The sequence below is a fragment of the Anoplophora glabripennis genome, unplaced genomic scaffold (genome assembly GCF_000390285.2).
Source record: "Anoplophora glabripennis isolate ALB-LARVAE unplaced genomic scaffold, Agla_2.0 scaffold1371, whole genome shotgun sequence".
Taxonomy (NCBI): Eukaryota; Metazoa; Arthropoda; class Insecta; order Coleoptera; family Cerambycidae; genus Anoplophora; species Anoplophora glabripennis.
The window spans coordinates 39127-45659 of NW_019417710.1; the positions used below are offsets into that span (position 1 = coordinate 39127).

The 6533-nt window shown below is 30.7% G+C and overlaps 1 long non-coding RNA gene across 1 annotated transcript; it reads right to left on the reverse strand.

The window, feature by feature from the left end:
• Nucleotides 1–3953: 3953 nt before the first annotated feature.
• Nucleotides 3954–5861, reverse strand: LOC111692457. Its single transcript, XR_002763236.1, has 3 exons — nucleotides 5834–5861; nucleotides 5293–5752; nucleotides 3954–4059 (listed from the first exon to the last, which is right to left on the reverse strand). It is a non-coding gene; the product is annotated as an uncharacterized LOC111692457 (long non-coding RNA).
• Between the last annotated feature and the right edge of the window lie 672 nt (nucleotides 5862–6533).

Here is a 6533-nt window from a genome sequence, read left to right on the forward strand (position 1 = left end):
TACCGTTAACTAATGACAATTTTAAAACAGCACTTAAAATTTTAGAGGAAAGATACTCTAATAAAGTTTCAGTAATAAATTCACATATAAAAAATCTTTTAGAAATTCCTTCTCTTGCAAAATGCAATACACACACATTGAGAGATTTTATTACAAAAACGAGACAAGACATTGAATCACTAAAAAATTTAGGTGTTCCGGTGGAGCACTGGGATTTACTTCTTATCTATTTCTTTCAACAGAAACTTGATTATAATACTCGCAAGGCCTTTGAAACAGAAAAGAATCCGAAAGAGTTACCCACACTAGCACAATTTTATACATTTTTAGAGAAAAAATGTTTAGTTCTAGAAAATTTGTCAGTTAATGACACAAACGCACACTGTCAAAATTCTCAAAGGACTACAAGAACGGCATTTCATAGCAACGCAGTACATAGTTTGAAATCTAATTCCCAATTCTTTAACAATTGCTTATATTGCAAACAACAGGATCACAAAATTTATAACTGCACAAGGTTTAAAGAAATATCACACGCTGAAAAGGTAAAGTTTATAAAATCAAATAAACTTTGTTTTAATTGTTTGGGTACAAAACACATCACAATAAATTGCATTGCACGAGGTTGTCGCATTTGTTCAAAAAGACACCATTCAACACTACATATTCCCCAAAATCCCCAAAATTCTCAGTTATATGTTGCACAAAGTAGTCAAAACGCAAATAATCCTTTACCTCACACAAGTAATGTAAATCTCAATCACTCTCAGGACACTGTTAGAGATTCTCGCACATTTGATGTATACACACACAATAGTAATAGAAATAATACTCCTCATATTCACAATGAAAGTTCTACTCACTCACGCACAGTTGATTCACTTACACAAAATGATATCAATAATCCTTGTTCCTCAAGATGTTTAGACAATACTCAAACAGTGTCAGCTTTTTCTACAAAAAACTCCCAGATACTTCTAGCCACACCACTTGTAACACTATATTCTTCAAATAACGAGCCAATACAAGCACGAGCATTATTAGATGGAGGTAGTCAAACCTCATTTATTACAGAAAAATTAGTCACAGATCTTAAGTACAAACCATATACAAAAAACTTCTGAAAATTTCTGGAATTTGTGATAACAGTACAATTTTTAATAAAATGGTAAATCTCATTATTTACTCAAATGTGGAGAAACATGTAAGTTTTCCTGCATCTTGTGCAATTTTAAAAAATATTACTCATAAATTACCTCAATCTCCAATCAAAGTTAAAAACTTTCATGTGCCTAATCACATAAAACTGGCTGATCCAACATACTTCAATCCTTCTGAAATAGATATGCTTATTGGAGCAGATGTTTATTACAGTATTTTATCCGATGGTATAATAAAACTCGGGAGAAATCTGCCAGATATACAAAATACGTACCTTGGTTGGGTAATAGCTGGTAATGTGCCTATTACAAGTGTAAAAGTCACATTATATTTTAAATCAAACAGAAAACAATGTTTCACTCTTTTCAAATACAGTTGATTTAGATCACAGTTTAACAAAATTTTGGGTATTAGATGAAATTAGTGAAAACCCTGTATTATGTCCAGACGATAAACTTGCCGAACTTATATTTGAAACCACATTACAAAGGTTAGAAAACGGATCATATCAGGTTAATTTGCCACTAAAAACGGAAAATGAATATGTAAAATTGGGAGATTCATTTACGATTGCACAAAAACGATTTTTTAATTTAGAAAAAAGGTTTGAAAGAAACACAAATCTATTTCAGTTGTATAAGAAGTTTATAGATGAATATATTCAGTTAGGATATGCAAAATATGTGCCTTTAGAACTTAAAATTGGACAAATTCACAATAAATACTTTTTACCACATTACTGTGTAATAAGAGAAGATAGCCTCACTACAAAACTCCGGGTAGTTTTTGACGCTTTATGTAAAAGCACGACAGGTTATTCCTTAAATGACATCATGTTAAAAGGATATCAAGTACAACCTGATTTATATGACATATTAAACAGATTTAGACTTTACAAATTTGTAATAATTGCGGATATAGAAAAGATGTATCGCCAAGTTAAAGTAAATCCTTCACAAAATTTTTTACAAAACATACTTTGACGAGATAGTCAAGTTGAACCTATAAAATGTATCGAATTACAAACTGTAACTTATGGAACTAATAGCGCGCCGTATTTGGCGACCCGAGTATTGAAAGAAATTGCCATTAAAGGCAAATCTAAATACCCATTGGCGGCTGATGCCCTGTTAAATCAGTGTTACGTAGATGATATTTTGTATGGAAGCGATAGTTTTGAAAATTTGATGATTGTTTACAATCAATTAAATGAATTACTTAATCCCTCGAATTTTAAGTTACATAAGTGGTGCTCAAACACAAGCGATTTCTTGAACAATATTTGTTCTCATAATTCACAATCCACATGCACAATAAAAATAGATAATATGTCCAGTAAGGTATTAGGAATATCTTGGAATCCAAAACTAGATTCTTTCTCTTTTATATCTCCCTATAAAACACAAGAAAGTAATTTCACTAAAAGGGAGGTTTTATCAAAGTTATCACAAATGTTTGATCCACTAGGTCTGAAAGGACCAATAGTAGTCACAGGAAAAATTATAGTGCAAAAGATTTCGATAAGAAAATAAATTGGGATGAACAATTAGATCCACAAACACTCATTCATTGGCGAAAATTTCTAACAAATATGTCAGATTTAAATAATTTCAGAGTTCCTCGATATTTATTTAGTAATTATGACATTCTCACAATTGAATTGCATGGATTTGCAGATGCTAGCATCAAAGCTTATGGACCTTGTATATATTTAAAGGTAGATAATACAATTTCTTGCAACTTAATTTCTTCAAAATCAAGAATAGCACCAATTAAAACAATATCTCTGCCAAAGCTTGAATTATGCGCCATGGTACTCCTTGCAAAATTAACAAAAAATATCGTCAATTTACCCTCCTAGGTTAAAGTTTGAATCGGTAAATTTATGGACAGATTCACAAATTTCTTTGGTTGGTCTACTTTTATAAGTAATAGAGTCTCAAATATACAAAATCTTACGATAAATCACCGGTGGCGTCACATAAAATCTCTTGATAACCCTGCAGATTGTTTATCTCGTGGAATAACACCAAGTGAACTCATAAAATCAGATATATGGTGGCATGGTCCAAAGTTTTTGCATCAAATCAATTTAAATTTACATAATTTTGATTTTATTTGCACATTAGAAAATCCTCCTGAAGAAAGAAAAACATTTTTAACAATCATTCGAAATTTGGCTTATGAATATTGGAATAACATATTTAATAGGTTCTCTTCATTTATTCGTTTGCAAAGAACAATTGCCAATGTTTTAAGATTTATTAATAACTCAAAACTGAATTCAGAAAAAATATTTGATTGTCTTACACTAGAAGAATTAAATATTTCGCTTTTTGTGATTGTGAAAATTCTGCAAGATAAATATTTTCAAAATGAAATGTCAGATCTTCAGTCTAACAAGACAATATCTAATAAAAGTATTATTTCATTAATCCTTATATTAGAGATTTTAATACTAATGAAATTGACACCATAACTTTAGACTCATTATCTGAGTGTAACGAAGTTCTTAAGATCAATAGAGGAAATATAAGTTTTAAAGTGCTTCATAATAACATAAGAAGTATAAACAAAAATATTAATGAATTTCGCTGTTACTTAGAACACCTCACGGAAATTCCTGAATGTATTATTCTAACAGAAACTAGACAATTGGACGATATACACTTATTTAATATACCAGGTTACAGTATTGTATATAACTACGGAACAATTAATCAAAATGATGGTACTATAATATACTTGAAATATGGTATTGAATTTTTACATAAGTTGATTCCTCTTGCCAATGGAAATAAATTGATTCTAGCCGAGATTCAGTTTCAGCAAAAAAATATTAATATTTTGGCTGGGTATAGATCACCTTCTACTGAGCCTTTGGAGTTTGTGCGAGATCTGAAACAATACTTTTCAAATAGCAATTTGGATAAGGCTGACTATTTTCTGTTTGTGGGTGATATAAACATTAACATACTCGAAAATGAACTAAGTGAACATGTAGGGGAATATCTGAATAATCTGTGTGAATTTAATTTTGTTTCTGCAATAAATGATTTTACGAGAGTGACAGAAAATAGTCGGTCTTGCTTAGACCATGTTTTTATTAGGACTAAATGCGATTATGAATACTTATTACCTTTTGTGATAAAAACAAAACTAACTGATCATTATACGGTACTTGTTCAAATTATTTTTGAAACTAGTAAGATTTCCAAAAAAGATATAAAAATAAATAGAAGAGTTGACTATAAAGAACTTAGCGAAGGCATGACCCAAATTAGTTATAATGAAATTTATCAAGCTAACAGTATTGAATCGGGTTTTGAGAAACTTCTATATATTATTACAAAAGAGATACAAAAATCCACTTACATTATAAGGAAATCAGAAAGGAAGCGCAAAAGTTGGATCACGCAGGGTATTATTAATTCAATAAACAAAAGGGATAAAATGTATAACCAGTTATTGGAAAGATTTGACATTAATTTAAAAAATCGATACCTAATTTATAGAAATCGTTTAAATAATGTAATTAAATCTGCTAAGATGAATTATTATAAAAATAGAATTGCGCAAAGTTCAAATAACAATAAAGCGATGTGGGAGACTGTGAAGGAATTAACTTCGTCTAAGAAAATATCAAGGGATATTCAATACGTTAATCACAATGAAGAAACTATAAAAGATAAACAAACTATGTCTGACGTATTTAATAACCATTATGTTACTGTGGGTCAAAAATTGGCAGGTAAAATTATTAATCAGCCAGAAGTCAATTCAACATCAAATTATTTTAATCATTTTGAATCCATATTTCTTAAACCAACAACATTAACTGAAATAAATAATATAATACAATCACTCAAAAGTAACAAGTCGCCTGGTGAAGATGGAGTTACAGGGGAATTATTAAAATGCATGGGTCCATTTCTGGGTGAACCTTTAATGTTCTTAATTAATAAATGCTTTGAAGAAGGATACTTTCCTAATGCATTGAAAACATCTATGGTAATACCAGTATTTAAATCTGGCGATCGTGCTGATGTTGTTAACTACCGACCAATATCGTTAATTACAACTTTATCTAAAGTCTTTGAAAAGATAATAAAAGAAAGATTATGTACCTACCTTGAGAGACATCAGGTATTATCACCAAGACAGTATGGTTTTAGAGCTGGGGTATCTACGCAAGATGCTATTCTTCATCTTACTTCCAATATATATTCGGCTATGGACGACAACAAAAAATCCCTCAGTGTATTTATAGACTTGTCAAAAGCGTTTGACACTGTAAGTCATGATCTGTTGTTAAACTGTCTGGAAAGAGTGGGTGCTAGAGGGGTGTCATTAAACTTTTTCAGGAGTTACCTCACTCATCGTTATCAGTTTGTGGCAATAAATAATTATCGTAGCGAATTAAAACGGATCACGTATGGAGTCCCTCAGGGCTCTGTATTAGGTCCTATACTGTTTAACTTATATATAAATGAGTTATTCTGTCTGCCCACTATGGGAGATATTATAGCATACGCAGACGATACATGTATTTTCTACAGTGACGATGACTGGGAAACTGTCACAAGAAAAGCTGAAAAAGATCTAGCTATAATATTTAAATGGTTTAAATCAATGTTACTTACAGTAAATTATGATAAAACACGAGTTTTACATAATTATGTTGATGTTCGTTCCTCACCCCACTGTTCAGTTTCTGGCTATTTCAGATGATATCGTAATCAATTCGGTCAGATAATTTAAGTATCTCGGTGTCATACTAGACAATCGATCACCTAAAATGGGATAAGCACATACAATATCTTTCTAATAAGGTAAGATTCTCGTTTCATAAGTTTAAAGTGTTAAGGGATATACTTGACCATGATTCTCTAATAATTATTTATAACTCATTGGTTCAATCGCACCTAATTTATGGAATTGTAGCTTGGAGAAATGTAAGTAAGAGTATATTGCGTAATCTAGAAATAGTACAAAAGACAATTATTAAAATCATGTTTAAAAAAATATCTACTTACCCTTCGGATGATCTTTTTATTGAAGCGTGTTTGATGGACCTACGGCAACTATTCTTCTATTTCCTAACTATACATCAACACAAAAATAAAAGTCAATTAATAGTCAGCGAACATAAATATGAAACAAGAAACAAAGGTAAAATGTTTGTAACTCAAAGAAAGAATAAAAGCATAGGACAAAAAAGTCATACTTACCTTGGTCCGAGGTTATATGCCTTATTGCCAGATAAAATACAGTCCATGAGATTTACAGTTACTTTCAAAAAAGCGCTAAAAAACTTTATTTTCTCTGTTGCTAGAAAGGATATCCATGATGCTGTGGAACTAAAATCGATT